The sequence below is a fragment of the Myotis davidii genome, unplaced genomic scaffold (genome assembly GCF_000327345.1).
Source record: "Myotis davidii unplaced genomic scaffold, ASM32734v1 scaffold341, whole genome shotgun sequence".
NCBI lineage: Eukaryota > Metazoa > Chordata > Mammalia > Chiroptera > Vespertilionidae > Myotis > Myotis davidii.
Genome location: NW_006291021.1, coordinates 1,025,583 through 1,042,437, shown reverse-complemented (window position 1 = coordinate 1,042,437; position 16,855 = coordinate 1,025,583). Strand labels below are relative to the sequence as shown.

Sequence of the window (16,855 nt, the reverse complement as noted above, 5' to 3'; positions counted from 1 at the left end):
GGCGGGGGGGAGGCCATCTCTGACTTTGCAGAGAGCGTTTCCATGATGGAGGGCCAGGAGGCTTAAGAAGCTGCTAGAGAAGAAGAGCCGGAGGGTGAGTGTAGACAACGCTCTCAAGGAGGTTTGCCTCGAGAGGAGCAAAGTCATGGTGGGTCCGGGAGGGAGGTGTGGAGTTCCATTTTTCTCTGGAAGATCAGACTGGCCCTGCGGAGCCAGATGTCAGAGGAGAAGCCGTGTCCCCGGGTGGGGATCTGGTACTCAACCAACACGGTGTCCATTCTGCCTCTGCCGTCTCATCTGCAAAATGGGCACAAGACAAACACCCAGCTCAGCCCAGGCACCCAGCAAAGGCCCAGGCCAGCGACGCTCCCTCTCCCTGGGGTGCATCTGGGAGGTCGTGGCCCCCCACCCCGGTTTTGGCAGATGCAGCACCCGCCCCTCCAGGGAAGTAGACGGTCTCCAGGTAAAACTTGGTGTGAGATCCCCAGCGAGACAGGGCCCCACAAGTCAAAGTGCTTTTTCAAAAATAAATAGCCCTATTAGCATAAGGTATGCAAATGTATGCTAATGTGACAACTATTAAAAGATTCCAAATGTCATCTAGGGAAAACACACCAGTGTGGGCTAGGAGGGTGGGGGGTGGGAGGAGAGGATGCAGCCAGACCCTTGAGAAAGGTCGGGGTGCTCATCCCCAGGGTCACCAGGCTCCACGACACACACAGCTCATTCCAGGGTGGACCCAAGCCCTGCCCTGGGCAGACGAGGCCCTCTCCCGAGCGCCCCATAAATCCTCTCAGAAGTCTCTCCCTGAGGCACTGCCAGGTGCTTGAAAACATTGCCCTGGTGGCAATGCCCCTCTGTCCAGCATCAGTGCACAGGTTTATTTACTTTATTTTATTTTTTAAATATCTTTTTAATGATTTCAGAGAGGAAGGGAGAGGGAGAAAGAGATAGAAACATCAACGATGAGAGAGAATCATTGATCGGCTGCCTCTGGCACACCCCCCACTGGGGACAGAGCCTGCAACCTGGGCATGTGCCCTGGCCGGGACTCAAACCGTGACCTCCTGGTTCATAGGTTGATGCTCAACCACGGAGCCACGCCGGCTGGGCAGTGCACAGGATTATTCCAGGGGGGAAGAACAGCACAGGTGATGGGCCCCAGCATCTTTCCTGAGAATAGGTTAAAAGCAGTCTCCCTGACAATAAAAGACACCCCCCAAGTCTCCCAAGGACTGGACAGGTAAGAGATTGCTGCTACCCATAGTGAACCGATCCCTAGCCTCTCTGGCTTGAGGAGAGCTTCCACCCTGATCCCCGCTTGTTTTCTGAGGCAGGCCGGACCCAGAGATGCTCCAAGGCCCAGTCCCGGGGCCACGCAGCGGAGCTAGCTCAGCTGTCCACCCAAAGCACCCACCACAGGGAGTTACTGGAAGCATTTTCCGACGAGGAGGCTGACCAGCAGAGGCGAGGCCACTGGCTCCCGGCCACACGGCAACAGTGAGGCTGCCCAGCCTCAGATTCCCAAGTCGCCGTCCATCTTACACCACCTCCCGGTCACCTCTACTATCATTCCCTGAATACTTTCTCAAACTGGCCCCTCTTTTTCATCGCTGCTACTCATCCTCACTGGAGGATATTTTTTCCATTGATTTTTAGAGGGAGGGAGGGAGGGAGAGAGAGAAATACCGATGTCAGAGAGAATGTGAGAGAGACACATCGATTGGTTGCTTCCAGCACGTGCCCCAGATGGGCCGGAATGGGCCGCAGATCAAACCTGCAACCCAGGCACATGCTCTTGACCGGGAATGGAATGGGAGACCCTTCAGTGCTGGCCAAAGCTCTACCACTGAGCCACACAGGCCAGGGCGGAACTGGCCCACTCTTAAAGTCTTATACCTACTTACAAGGGACTTATTTATCATGACGATAAATGAAAAGCCAGCATCCCTGACCATAAGTAGAAGCTAACTCAATATAAACAAAATCGTATTATTAATTTCTGACAAGAGACAGTTGTCTCTGAGGCTCTGAGCTGGGGCCTGCTCTCTTTCTTTGTCCAAAGGGGGACCCCCATGTGTTGGGGGGGGGCGTTAAAGACTAACTAGCACCCAAGTAAGACTTTCTTCTTTAAAAGGAAGTGGAAGGAACAGCTCTCTCCCGGGGAGACTTGGTGGGTATTTAAAGGGGTTTCATGTAGCACCTAAAACCCTCTCATGGCCATCAGGTGGGCGTCCATCTACCTGAAAAGCAGAAGACTGTCCCCATGCCCCATGATTCTACAATTATGGCCAGGGGTTTCTTGGGGGGTTCACACTATCGGCGTCCATAGCCATATCAGTGCAGCCCGAAGATGGAGAAGGGTTGGTTTCATTCATAAATGGATGGTCTCACCCATCCATCCATTCATCCATCCAACCAACCATCTACTGTCTATCCACTCATCCATCATCCATCCATCACCCATTCACTATCTCCCCACCACTCAGCCTGTCATCCACCCTCCAACCTAGCCATCCATTCACCCATTCAGTAAATGCATATCCAGCACCTACTGTGTGCCAGGCATCGTTTATAGTGACAACGTCTTGACCAAGACACATCAGGTTCCTACCCAAAAGGAGCTTCTAAACTAGAGAGGACATTTCCCGTCCCTTTAATCAGGAGGTGAATTAGAGAATTTCTCTGCATGCTTTTCGGGGTTGAGGTCCTCCTGTTGGGTATTTGTGTCCTCTCCCAGCCTGCATTCTTCTCCCCGCCGTCAGGAAGCAGCACTGCCCTGACTTGGCTGCTGTCTGGGGGCTCTGCCCCACCCTCTTTCTTCCAGGCACACAGCAAGGCTACATTTCCCAGCACCCCTTGTGTTTGAGGTGGACACGTGACTGAATTTAGCCAATGGAACGGGGGTGGGAGTGATGTGCCCATCACGTTCAGTCCTGGCCATGTTCTTCGCAGAGAGGACGGAGGAGCCACAAGACAGAAGAGGCTGGTCCCCGAGTCACTGGGTCTCGAAAAGCCGCCAGCTGATCAGAAACCCCCGGTTCCACTTTATATGGAAACAAACTTTATCAAGTCATGGAGGTTTGCGGGTGCATTACAGTAAGTAGTGTTATCTTGACCAATCTATACCGTTCCCCCTTCCAATCCTATGGTTTATTGCCACCCAATAGCCCTGGGTTAGGGTTAGGGTTAGGTGAATTCAGCCAATCGCTGAATCCTGTTCCGACTGGCCCCCTGACTGGGTCAGCCGTGGGCACGAGGCCAAAGAATGCAGACTGGGAGGTTTGATGGGTTTTCAGGGACCACCACCTTGGGGAGAACTGAAGCTGGTGCACCAAGCCAGAGAGCTGGGCTTCTAACATTTGCTTTGGGAAAAGAAAACTGAACTTCATTTGCTATTATTTTTTAATGCTCTGGCCTTCTTCCTGGGTGGTCCAAATTCAGACACTTGTTTCCACAGCTTTAACCCCCTGACGATGCCCTGAACTCCACTCCAATCAGATGTGGCTCCAGAGCTCTAGCCAGTTCCTCCCAGTCACCTCCTCTTGGCTGTCCTGGTACAACCCACCCACCCCTCAGTGCATCGCTTTACCCTGCACCAGCTCCTCGTCCTGTGTCCCAACTCAACAGAGGTTCCAAAGTTTTTCTGGAAATCTGGAAACAAGACTAAGTATCTCCCTTTCTTGCCCTGGCTGGTGTGGCTCAGTAGGTTGGGCGCCGTTCCATGCACCGAAAGGTTGCCAATTTGATTCCTGGTCAGAGCACATGCCTGGGTTGCAGGCTCGATCCCTGGTAGGGAGCATGCAGGAGGCAGCCTATCAGTGTTCTGCTCTCACATCGATGCTTCTCTCTCTCTCTCAAAATCAATAAAAAATGTTTTTTAAAAACCTCTCCCTTCCTTATCCCTACCCTATTTCCACCCTCACCAAGACTTATTGATTTCATTATTATTGTCTCCAAACCACCTCCTCTCTCTACCCCTTCCTACCTTGTTCAGACAAACACGAGTTCCTGCAACAGCCCCCTTGACAGCCTCTTAGCATCCACACAGCAGAGCGACCGACCGTAAGTATAAGCCTGACCCTTCCCCTCTCCACCATCGCTCTCCGTGGCTCCCCAATGCCCTCAAGAAAAAGTCTAAACTATTGGAAAATTCTCCTAGTCCAAGCACTACTCCACTCTCCTGCCCTGCCCTGCTCCTCCTTAGGCATCTAGCACCTACTCACTCATCGTTAGAAGTCACCGTCCAGGAAGCTTCCCTGAGTCCTGCCCAAGGCGGAGAGGAGTCCCCCCTGAGCTGCCTCAGACGCCTGAGCCTTTCCCACCGCAGGTCTAACCGCCAGAAACGTAACTGCCTGGATATGTGCCCTCGAGTTCCAGAAGGAGCGGCTGAGTTTGTCTTGACCAGCACTGGCCCAGCCCCCAGCAGAGCACCTGACACCCAGTAGGGAACTGATCAATCTTTTTTAATTTATTGATTTCAGAGAGGAAGAGAGAGATAGAAACCTCAGTGACGAGAAAGAATCATGGATCAGCTGCCTCCTGCACACCCCACACTGGGGATCGAGCCTGCAACCCGGCATGTGCCCCGACCAGGAATCGAACCGTGACCTCCTGGTTCATGGGTCAACGCTCAACCACCGAGCCACACCAGCCAGGTGACAAGTCTTCTTAAATGAATGGCGATGCATTGTGAATGCCACTGTGTGCAGCAGATGCGGCAGTTGTCCCACCGCATGCCCTTGGCGCCCACATTTCAAGGCCAGCCGACAGCACCCTTCTGCAGTTGCAGCCTCTCCGTCGCCGAGGCTTTCTCAGCAGGGTGGGGGCAGGTGGGATGCTTCAGGGAGCAGCCCTCGGCCAGGGACATAGATACCCCGGTTCCTGTACCTCGGGAGGCACAACTCAAAGGCATGTTCTCCGCCATCGCCCGGGAGCCCCCACTGGCACTGAGTCCCAGTTGCCCTTGGCAGTCACCTGCTCATGAACATTGGCTTCCTCCCCTCCCCCTTGGGACTGCTTCCCAGCCTAAGACACGGCACAAGGAAAATCTCTCGACTCCCTAACTCAGTTGTCAACTCTTCTGGGGAGAACTCTGACGTGCTTTGGGGGGAAAAACAAAAACAAAACACCATTGCCTCTTGCTCCCTGTCGGCGGTGGCCGCACTGTCTCCATGCGCAGACTGTGGCATTTGCCGTTGTGTATTAATTGCTTTTTTTCCCCCCAGGAATGAGATGGTCTCCTGCAATGTGTGTGTGAGAGCGAGCGAGTGTGTGTGCCTAATGACTTTCTCATTTTGAGATCGGGCCAGATAGCTTTTTGAAGAAAGTCTGCCCAGAATCTGGAACATAGAGAAAATCCTCCCCATTTAATAGCACTCCCACCTGCCCGCCCATCCTTCACAGACGTACTGCAGAGCTAAAAACAAGCACATTGACTGGGCCTATTTCTAATCGACAGCCCGAGGTACGGTTAGAAATCCGCCATGAGATGGAGGAAGTTGAAAGTGGTTGTGTCTTGTTTCCCAAGGACATAAGGTCTACGGGAGAAGAGAATGATGTCAGCATCCAGCAAGCATTTATTGAGCGCCTACTGTATGCTGCATCCCTGACTGGGTTCTGGAAACACAGCAGTGACCAAGGCAGACCCAGCTCCAACCACTGGTGTCAAAGACAGACAGGCCGCCTGTGGCCCATGGTGGGGGAGGCTCGGGCAGCTCCGGGAGCACAGGGGGTGCCTGATCCATCCTGGGAGACCAGGGAAGGCTCCCCAGGGTCAGAAAAAGCTGAGAGGTGAAGGCTGAGGCAGAATTAAGATATCAGACCAAGGCCGCTGGTGTGGCTTGGTGGTTGAGCGTTGACCTATGAACTAGGAAGTCACGGTTTGATTCCTGGTCAGGGCACGTGCCTGAATTTTGGGCTTGATCCCCAGTGTGGGGTGTGCAGGAGGCAACAGATAAATGATTCTCTCTCATCATTGGTGTTTCTATCTCTCTCTTCCTCTCCTTTCCTCTCTGAAATCAATTAAAAATATGTATTTTTAAAAAAGATATCAAGCCGAAATACAAAATGGGGAAGAGCCCTCAGGAGGGAGGAGAATCAGCATGTGTGAAGGCCTGGGCGCGTGAAGGTAATTTGGTGGGGCTGGCAGATGGAAACGTCGTGGAAGATGCAGCGTGAGAAGTGGGCAGTGCCTGGAGGGCCCTGGGAAGGTGTTTCAACTTTCTTGTGGACAAAAGGGAGCCAGGGAAGAATTTAGAATGGAGAGTAAGTGGCATTTGTTAAAAATCATTCTGGCATAGAATTATCATACAACACGATTCTGCTGTTGGGTGTATCTCCAAAGGAACTGAAGGCAGGGATTCCAATAGGCGTTTGCACACCCATGTTCATAACAGCATGACTCACAACAGCCAGACGTTGGAAACAACCCCTGTCCACTGACGTGGTGGGTAAACACAGTGTGGTCCATCCAGACAGCGGAATATTACGCAGCCTTAAGAGATATGAAGTTCTGCCCAGCGGCGTGGCTCTGTGGTTGAGCATCACCCTAGGACCAGGAGGTCAGGGTTTGATTCCCGTTCAGGGCGCATGCCCGGGTTGCGGGCTCCATCCCCAAAGTGGGGTGTGCAGGAGGCAGCCAATCAGTGATTCTCATCATTGATGTTTCTATCTCTCTCTACCTCCCCCTTCCTCTCTGAAATAAATTTAAAAATACTTTTTTTAAAAAAAGAGTTACAATTTAAAAAGAAAACAATAACATGCCGGGCGCGGTGGTGAGCGCCTGCAGTTCCAGCTACTCGGGAGGCTGAGGCCGGAGGATCGCTTGAGGCCAGGAGTTCTGGGCTGTAGTGCGCTATGCCGATCGGGTGTCCGCGCTAAGTTTGGCATCAGTATGGTGACCTCCCGGAAGGGCCACCAGGTTGCCTAAGGAGGGGTGAACCGGCCCAGGTCGGAGACGGAGCAGGTCAAAGCTCCCATGCTGACCAGCAGTGGGATTGCGCCTGTGAATAGACACTGCACTCCAGCCCGGGCAGCATAGCGAGCCCCGTCTCTTAAAAAAAAAAAGTCATTTTGGCTGCTGTGGATGGAACAGTGAGTCCAGGCAAGCAATGATGGGTGCTCGGGTCAGGGTGGAGGCAGGGGAGACGGTGAGAAGGGGCAGTTGGGGACACGGTTTGGAGGTGGGGCTAGCAGGCAGCAGGGAGGGGGTGACACATCAGCTTTTGGTTGGCCTCACCTCCGAAGTCGGCCTTGGCAGGCAACAGGGTTCACTGTGTCCATTCTCAGAGGCCCAGGAGCCCCTCGCCTGCAAGTCCCCATGGCCTCTCCCCCTCCAAACCCCACCCTCTTAGGGCCCAGCCCTGGAAGAGCCCCAGAAAGTAGCCCTGAACAAAGATTCTCGCCACGCCACTTCCTTGGCACAAAGATCCAGGCGACACTGGAGAGAAACGCTCCATCTCGCAGCGATTCCTCCACCCGCCTTTGCTTACAAGGTGCAGATGTAATACCTGCTTTTAAATTCAATTAAGTCAGATTCAGTTCTGCTCCTGGAATACATTACCCAGGCGGAGACAGCAGGGGGAAAAAGACAGGAAAAAACACACACAAAACACAACACAGACCTATTTAGAGATTTCCCTCTAAATGGATTTTAATTCTCTCGATTTATCAGAGGCCAGAGGAGCTGCTGACAACAGGCGTTCTGGTGTCTGTAAACTCAGTTTCAGCCACATGGAGGGAAGAGGAGAAGCTGAGCTTATGTTCTGACATTCACTTCCAGTCGGGGTGACATCGGGGGGTCATCCAGACCTGGGTTCGAATCCCAGCTCTGCCATTCACTGACTGCATGACCTTAGCCAAAATATTGCACCCTCTCTGTGCCTCAGTGTACTCAGCTGTAAAATGGGGACAATGGTTGTGCTTGTCTTCAAAGTCCGGTGAACAATGGATTATCCAAGAAGATTCAGGTCAAGCCATTAGCACAATGCCTGGCACAGTGATTGTTCTGTAAATGCAAGGAGGAAGAGGAGGAGGAGGAGGAAGAAGGGGAGGAAGGTCATTATAAATATTACTAGAGGCCTGGTGCATGAAAATTTGTGCACTTCGGGGGGTCTCTCAGCCCAGCCTGCACACTCTCACAATCCAGGACCCCTCAGATAGGGTCCAGTCCCATCGCAGCATGGCTCTGGTTCCCTGGGCCTGCAGGCCGGGGTTGGGGGATGGGGGGGAGGGACCAAGAGGCCAGTCCGATTGCAGCATGACTCCGTTCCCACAGCTCCCTCCTGCCGCCACGCCGTGCAACTCCCACCATGGGCGACCGGGACCCAGGACCAACTCCTGTCGTGCCTCTGGGACCCAGGACAAACTTCCGCCATGCCATCCAGGAACCTAGCCTGGTGTTCGGTCATCTGTCTGGACGTTTAGGTCATGACGGACCCTGGGTCTTTATATATTAGGATAGCTTTGCGACTAGAGGCACAGCCCTGGGCTAGGTCACTGTCGGGGAGAGAAAACATGTGTCAGGCTGGGAAAGCCCTGTTTTCAGAGACTGGGCGGCTTTGGGTAGGGCGGGCAGGAAGGGAAAGCATGGCCCCGCGGGCGGACTCCCCTAGCAAAGGACTGGCGCTGAAGTGGACCAGGGATGGGCCACTGAGCAGGCGTGGAGGCGGGACAGGTCGGGGAGAATCTGGGATTCCGACAGGATGAGTCAGGATTCGATTCGTTTCAGAAGCCCAGTCCTTCCCTCTATCAAAACTTATCCTTCCCGTGTCTTATTTCACCAGGGAAAGTGCGGACAAACTCACAACACTACACAGGAGAGGGTGTGCATTTGCATAACCTGCTCTCCCTCCTGGGAGGCCCACATTCGACCTTGAACTTTACAGGCAGGAGGAAAGCTTCCGACCCACGCACCCGCACCTCTGCCGCTCTCCGCGGTACTGCCCACTTGAGTGGGGCAGGGACCAAAGCCTCAGATTCACAGCCAAGAGACCAGCATCTCCTAACTCAACCCTCAACCTCCCATTTCACATATGGGAAAAACTGAGGCTCGGGAAAGAATAGGGAGCAGCCTGCCCTGGTCCCCAGGAGACCTGGGTCCTAACTCTACCGGGTCCGGACTCACTCTGTGCCCTTGGGCAGGTCCCGTGCTGGGCCTCAGTTTTGCTGTCCGTACAGGTGAAGGAGAAGTGAAGGCCCCCGGTCCCTCAAGGTCCCCTGTGCTAAAAGGCTCACCTACAGGTCTGGTCAAGGACCTGGGAGGGCCTTTGTCTTCATAAGAGCCTTGTAAGCAATAACGTCAGATTGTTTGAACCAGGACCTAAAGAACGTTAGGACAAAGGGTGTCCTGGCTACACAGGGACCTCTGTCTCCCGGGCCTGGGCCTGTAAGTCCCTTGGGGGCCTCTGGGGGGGGCCATACTTGGCTTCTGGGAAGGGCCATTTCATCCACAGGAGGCTTCTCGGGGTCCCAGGCACATGGCCCCTCGCCTGGCCCTGCCCTGGAGGGGCACCTGGGGAAGGCAGAAGATGTTAAGGGTGCTCAGTCCCAGGATCAGGGTGGGAAAAGAAAAAGAAAAAAAAAAAAACAAGCCCAGCTGGTGTGGCTCCGTGATTGAGCATTGACCTATGAATCACGGGGTCAAGGTTCGATTCCCAGTCAGGGCACATGCTGGGGCTGCAGGCCCGATCCCTAGTGTGGGGCGTGCAGGAGGCAGCTGATCAATGATTCTCTCTCATCACTGATGCTCCTATCGCTCTCTCCCTCTCCCTTCCTGTCTCTGAAATAAATAAAAATAAAAAATTTAAGAAAAGAACCACAGTTACCCTTGAGGAGGCCTGGCTGGGAGGGGGCACAGCGGGAGCTCTGAGGACGAGAACGTTCTGTCTTGACCTGGTGGTGGCTACGCGGGTGTATGCCCATGCAATGATTCTTAGGCCACACACGTAAGGCTTGTGCACTTTAAAATGCAAGCTGGACCTAGACAGCGGGGCGAGAAGGACTCTGAAGACGGGCAAAGACGGAAAGAAAAGGTGGGGCAGACCAGCGAAGACAGGAAGCGATGGAGAAAGACGTGGGAAGATTAAGGAATTTGAGCTATAGAAAGAGAGACAGCGACTGAGGAGGACAGACAGACATGAAGAGAGGCAGGAAGAAAGAAAAAACGGAGTTTCTGGGCAGGCAGGTGGGGAGACGGAGGAGGTTGGGAAGGAAGCCAAGGATGAGAAGGCCGAAGCAGGGGGGAAATCGGAGGAGAGAGGCAAGAGAGCCAGGAGCAGGCACATCTGAGTGTGTCCTTAATTGTAATTACACGGGAACGTTTAGTCTGTAGAGGCAGCCGAATGAAAACGCTGCGCCCTTCCCGTTCCTCTAATGGCTGGTAGTCACTCACTCTTCACAAGGGGCTGGGCAAGTGGCAGTGCTTCTCGGGAGGTGGCCTGTGGTGAGCAGATCAGAGGAGATGGTTTTAAACTAATGATGCCCCCAGGGAGAGCCGGGGGTGGTGGGTTGGGGGGTGCAGTTCTGGGGAGAATCAAATTTCCACAAAAGTCGAGGCTGGTGACTTTCAGAGCCCTGCAGGCAGCCACCAATTTAGAGGTGGGCAGCACGTGAGTGGCTATTCTAATTTGCAAGGCCAGTTGGGGGAGATACAATGTATGTGGGAGGGACGAAGCGGTTACTTACCTCCCCCAGGGGTGGGGGAAGTCTTCCTAGAAGGGCTGACACCTAAAGAGGTATCAAAGAGGCAGGCAAGAAAAAAAAAAAAGGAAGGAAGGGAGGAAGGGAGGAAGGGAGGGAGGGAGGGAGGGAGGGAGAAGGGCCTTCGGAGTAGAGCGAGAACAGCTTGTGCAAAGGTTGAGGAGGAAGTAGGCAGGCTACGCTGACTGGGACTGGGAGGGCTGAGCAGGAGACGTCTGCAGAGACCAGACTTCCCCGGGTCTCTTCAGGCTGACTGCGGAGACTGGGGGTGACGGGAGCAAGCTCAGATGTATATTTTAAAAGATCTCTCTGCCAAGCCCAGCTGATGCCTGGTTTTCCCTAAAGCTGAGATGGCAGCCCAGCACCCCCTCTCTGTGGAGTGTCGGGTGGCTATTAATCCCGCGGCATCTGATGAGCTGCCCCTCAGTGATGCTTAGGTATCCAGGGCCTGTTATCACCTTGAAGGCCCCGGAGAACCTCGCGCTGCCTCATTCTTTGAAGACCAAACTGAAGTGGAGAGAGAGCATGGGAAGCAATTCCTGAGATATCTAAGAGGACGAGAGGGTAAACTCTGCCTTTCTGTGAGTAAGAGGCCTGAGAGAACACCGGGGAACTGGCAAGCACGCTGTAGTCTGCTCTGGAGAACAAGTTACCTAAACGCCCACTGGACCGGAAGACTACCGCTGCTGCCAGCAATGACTCTGACCTCTTGCCCTTCGTGGGGAAGTACCTGGGCAAACAGAAGTACACCAACCACCTGAAACGCCAGCGTGTATGTCACGGGGATTGGGCAAGCAGGCCCGGGGGAGGAAGAGCCGTTTCAAAAGCCTGCTGAGGTGTCAGGTGAATAGACCTCACATCTGACGGCAGCAACGCAAGCCCTCCTGTGGCCGTAGGCCCCCAAATCAGCCACTTCAGAATCTTAATCTTCCCCATCTGACAGAAGACTGCTTGCCTTCATGGGTGTGTGTACAAACAAGTCTGGTTTAGCATTAAAAATAAAATGAAAAACAAAGATATCTCTGCTGATGGAGGCAGATTTGGGGGTCAATCGTAGGATCTTCTATGCAGCCAAAAAGAGCGAGTTTCCCAGTCCTGGAGGTATGCAAGACGACACCGCACTAACCACCAAGGGGAGATTTAGGCATCGGGCCGGCTAGGGTTGCAGAGTTGGGGTTCTCAGCCAAGAGGGTGGGGGGACCCTGCAGAAAGCCTGTAGAGGGGTATGTGGTGTGTTACTGGTCTCACTTGGGGGGCACACTTGGACTCCAGTGAGGATTGGGGGGTGTGGATGAGTCAAAGACGCCTGGACAGGAAGCCTGAGTCAGGGCCCAGGGCATACCATTCCCCGGCCCTCTCAGCCAGGGGTGACTCACTCATTCACTTGGTCTAGAGCAGCTGTGGGCAAACTACGGCCCGCGGGCTAGATCCGGCCCGTTTGAAATGAATAAAACTAAAAAAAAAAAAAAAGACCGTACCCTTTCATGTAATGATGTTTACTTTGAATTTATATTAGTTCACACAAACACTCCATCCATGCTTTTGTTCCGGCCCTCCGGTCCAGTTTAAGAACCCATTGTGGCCCTCGAGTCAAAAAGTTTGCCCATCCCTGGTCTAGAGTGTAGAGGCCTGGTGAAGTAGGGGAGGGAAAGGCCACCCAATTATTCTGCTACTGCTCACCACTCCTGCTCTGGAATGAAATCTGTTGGCTCCAAAATCTATCTGGATCTCATCTACTTCTGGCTCCCTCCATGGCTCCTACCCTGGTCTGGCTCCGTCATCACCCACCTGGACCAGTGCAGTCCCCTCCACCCTGGTCCCCCTGCTCCCACCCTAGTCCATCCTCCCACAGTCCATCCTCCCTGTCGCAGCCATGGGGGGAGGAGGGGACACATACCTGTGGCCACCCAAGTCAGGTCCTGTCTCTTCTCTGTTCACAGCCCTCCAAGGCTCTCACCTCCTTTAGGGTAGAAAGTCCAAGTTCTCTCTGTGGCCCACAAGCCTCTGCATGGCCTGTCCCAGTCCCCTCCCTGCCCTCACCTTCTCCTTCTCTCTTCCTCCCTCCCTCCCTCTGCTCCAGCCAATGGGCCTCCCTGCTGTTCCTTCAACACGCCAGGTATCGTCCTGCCTCAGGACCTTTGCACCTGCTGGCTCCCTCTGCCTGGAATGCTACTCCCCCAAATCTTCTCAATGCTTCTTTTTATTCTATCTAAACATCACCTCCTCAGGGAAGCCCTCTTTGATTGTTGAGCTTAAAGCAGCTTCCAACTCACTCTCCTTACACCTTGCTTTTATTTTCCGTATAAGATTAACACTGGGGCCCTCTGAAACGGATGTCCATCTGTTTGTTTTCTCACCAGGCCTAAGGTCAAGGAGCTGGGCCAAGGTCTGCCTTGGCCACTGCTGTATCTCCATTACCCAACAGGGGCCTGGGATACAGTAAGTGCTCAATGTGTGCTTGTTAGCTGAATGAATGGATCTTCACAGCACCCACCTCCCAGACGTGGGGACTTTTATCAACCCCATTTCACACAGAGGAAAACTGAGGCCCAGAGAGGCACGCCTGCAACCTGCGGGTGCTCCATGGCCGACTATGCCCCGTGGGATGAATGGTGATGTCCCAGGCGGACTGGCAGGCTGAGGTCCTGTTGATTTGGGGGGAGGGGGTCTGTCCATGCTGCCTGGGGGACACTTTGTGTGTTTGGGGGAGGGGGCTCCTAATTTCGGAGGGGGTGAGGGGACCCTTCATTCCCTCCTGCTCACCCCCTAAAGTCAGTCTTGGGATGACCAGGCAAAGGGGGCGACAGGGAGTAGAGGGCGACACACACGATAAAGACCCGCTCACAGCCAGGCAAACACTGCAGTGTTCTCACGCGGGCTTCCTCCCCTCCCTCCCTTTCTCTTCCTCCTCTGCCAAGACCCTTCCCGCTGGTCCCATCTGCTCCTCGGCTCCCGCCCATCGGGAGCCCTCAGCCAATGGCCGTGCTGCCTGATGAGGTAATGCGCCCACTCCACGTTCCCATTGGCCAGCCTGGAGGCCGTTCTCCCGTCGCCCCCAGGAAAGCGGAGCCGGTCCGAAGCGAGGTGGGTGGGGTCCCACAGCCCCGCGCACGCCCCCCCGCCCCCCGGGGCGGCACCTGTACCCACTCCTGACTGTGAGACCCCCTCCTACTTATGCCCCTCGCTGGGCTCTGACCCCGGCGAGAAGGAGCTGGACTTAGAGCCCCTGCCTGCCCCGCTCTGAGCTCAGGGGTGCACCGTCTCCCCAGAGGAGCCCGAAGGCTAAAGACCCTTCTCCCCTTTGCACCTCCGAGCAGTCAAAAGGCCCCAGAGCTGTGATCTTGCAGGACAGTTGCACGTGTATTGAGCTCACTGGGGAAACAGCGGTAGCGAATGGCACCAGGTCCCTGCCCTCCGAGGGCTCCCGGGATCATTCATGGGGAAGAGGGACCCACCACCGGGCCGTCACCTCTCCTTCCCGCTCCCAGCCCGGAGGTGCAGGCCGCGGTGGAAAGGGGAGGCAGCGAGGCTGCGGTCAGAGGCTGCCAAGCGGCAGGGGTGGCAGAGGCCGGAGGGGAGGACGGCGGGAGGCTCACCTCTTAACTACCTTCTTCACTTGCTTATTCACTGGGCGCTCCCGGTGCTGCCGGGAGCCGTGCCCTGTTCGCTGCCGTATTTATTCAACAAACATTTATCTGATCCCATCCCCACGCCACCGCGACTGGCTTTCCATACTTTTTTCTTCTTCCTTTATCCCCTTTCTCTCCCAGACTCATCCTAATAGACTTTAAAAAAAAAAATGTGGGTTCTCGAGAGTAAATAAGGTTGTTTTGTGCACCTGGTCTCTTTTTTTCTTAACTTTCTCGTTGAGTGTAACTTCCACACAGCAAAGACACAAATCTGAAGTGTAGGGCTGGGTGCCCGTCTGCCCAACCCCAGTAACCAGAGAGGGAAGTGGAGGTGAGGCTAGCAAGTGCAAGGTCAAATACGGTCTTTATTTAAATTTTTGATACTTTGTTTTTCCTGCGGGGGGGGGGGGGAATGTCACCCTGGATTCTTTTGCACTAATTCTGGCTGAGTTTTCCAGGGCCCCCTTGCATTTTGCAGCATGCCTCCTTCCACCAGGCAAGGATTCCTGGTCCCCTTCCAGCCAGTACCCCGCCCCCCCCACCTACCACCACCCTAGGTAACTCTTTCTGCTCTCCATCATCACAGTTTCCTTGGCCTATTTTTAAAATTGCTATAAATAGAATCATACAGGACAGAGTCTGGAATCTGGCTTCTTTCACTCCAAGTGGTTCAGCATGTCTGAGTATAGCTCACTCCTCTTGGGGTCTCATTCCCGTGTGTGGAGGGAGCCGGCTCGTTTAGCTAGTCACTGGCTCCTGGGCATTTGGGTTGTTTCCTGTGTTTGGCTGTTCTGAATAAGCTGCTACGAACATTGTCAGACACGTCTTCGTGTGGACATATGCTTTCATTTCTCTTGGGCAAACACCCAGGAGGATGGTTGGGTCATATGGTAGGTGTGTGTTTAACTTTTTAAGAAGCTGCCGAACGGTTGCCCAGAGGGGCTGTGGTGTGCTGCATTCCCACCAGCCGTGGAGGAAACTGCAAGCACACGTTTGGGCATTCATCTGTATGTGTGGGGGGTTTTTTTGCCTGTATTGAGGTTTAAGTATCCAGTTTGAGGAGTCTTGACAAATATATACACCTGTGTAACCACTATCTCTATAAACAGCAGTTCTGTCCGCCCAGAAAGGACCCTAAGATGTGTGTTTTTGATATATTTTATTGATTCCAGAGAGGAAGGGAGAGGGAGAGAGAGATAGAAACGTTAATGTTGAGAGGGAATCATTGATTGGCTGCCTTCTGCATGCCCCCCCACTGGGGATGGAGCCCGCAACCCAGGCATGTGCCCTTGACTGGAATCGAACCTAGGATCTTTCAGTCCACAGGCCCACGCTCTATCCACTGAGCAAAACCAGCTAGGGCAGGACGTGTGTTTTTCATTGAGAGAGAGAGAAAACGTAATATTTTTCTTCTTGTTTTCTACACCTTTGTGTTTGTCCTGAAGTCTCATCACATGCCTTCAAATGAACATCTTTGCTCACTGTGGCTTTCTCGGTGATTATGGTGCCTATAATCTTACTTATCCTCAGTCTTCTCCAGTCTATTTAATTATTATTTTTTAAATTTAATAAATACAGCTTACAAATAGCTTTTGAGGACTTACAGTGGCCTGGTGACATTCCAAGCACTTCATACAAATTAAATATAAACGAAATTATTTAATCCTCTGCACCAACAGCACCGCAAATTAGGTACATTATCATGTCCATTTTACAGATGGAAAAACCAAGGTTCTGGAAGGTGGTGTCTCCTGTCCCCACCCCACAGTTCCAAAGTGGGCAAAGCTGGCATTTGAACCAGGCCCTGAAACACCCCATGCTCTTGATCAAGGCAAACACTGCCTCTCTGTGCCCAAGCAGGTGAAGGCACACAACAAGCATTGGCCACAAGCCAACAGCTCCGGTTCCTCACCCACAACTCCAACATCTAAAAAGCTAAAAACAGCCCAGCCGGTGTGGCTCAGTGGTTGAACGTCAACTATGAGCCAAGAGATCACGGTTCGATTCCTGGTCAGGGCACATGCCCAGGTTGCGGGTTGGATCCCCAGTGTGGGGCATCCAGGAGGCAGCCAATCAATGATTCTCTCTCATCATTGATGTTTCTATCTCTCTCTCCCTCTCCCTTCCTCTCTGCAATCAATAAAAATAAGTTATTTAAAATAAAGCTCTAAAAACAGAAAGTTTTCATCAGGATGACTCTAAAACTCGTTGAGATCAAGAGTTAATGGCCTTTAGCTATTAATAAGCTCTATTGATCCCATTTTTGTGAATGTTCCTATTATATTGCTACTGTGTTTGATTGGAGGGGGAGGGGTTGGCCCAGGCCCTGGTGGATAGTTCCATATAACACATGCTGACTGCATCCGATAGTTTCCTAAATTCTAGGACATTCTGAATTCTGAAACACATCTGGCCCCAAGGGTTTCAGATAAGCTCTGTTATTATTTACTATTATTTATTGAGCCTACGGTGTGCCACCACCTCTGCTGGGCAGTGGGAGCAGAGAGTGACAAAGACAGATCCAG

At 53.2% G+C, this 16,855-nt stretch overlaps 1 long non-coding RNA gene across 9 annotated transcripts in view; it reads left to right on the top strand.

Moving 5' to 3' along the window:
• Positions 1 to 7,036, top strand: part of LOC107183164 — an 18,098-nt gene extending 11,062 nt beyond the window's left edge. For 4 of the 9 annotated variants that reach the window (XR_001513940.1, XR_001513938.1, XR_001513934.1 and 1 more), the window contains one exon: positions 6,914 to 7,036. This is a non-coding gene — a long non-coding RNA (uncharacterized LOC107183164). Of the gene's footprint in view, positions 1 to 628; positions 640 to 2,058; positions 2,093 to 4,691; positions 4,705 to 5,182; positions 5,186 to 6,913 lie in introns of those variants that run through there. The other 5 variants (XR_001513937.1, XR_001513933.1, XR_001513939.1 and 2 more) reach the window with 5 other exon arrangements.
• The last annotated feature ends 9,819 nt before the right edge of the window (positions 7,037 to 16,855 follow it).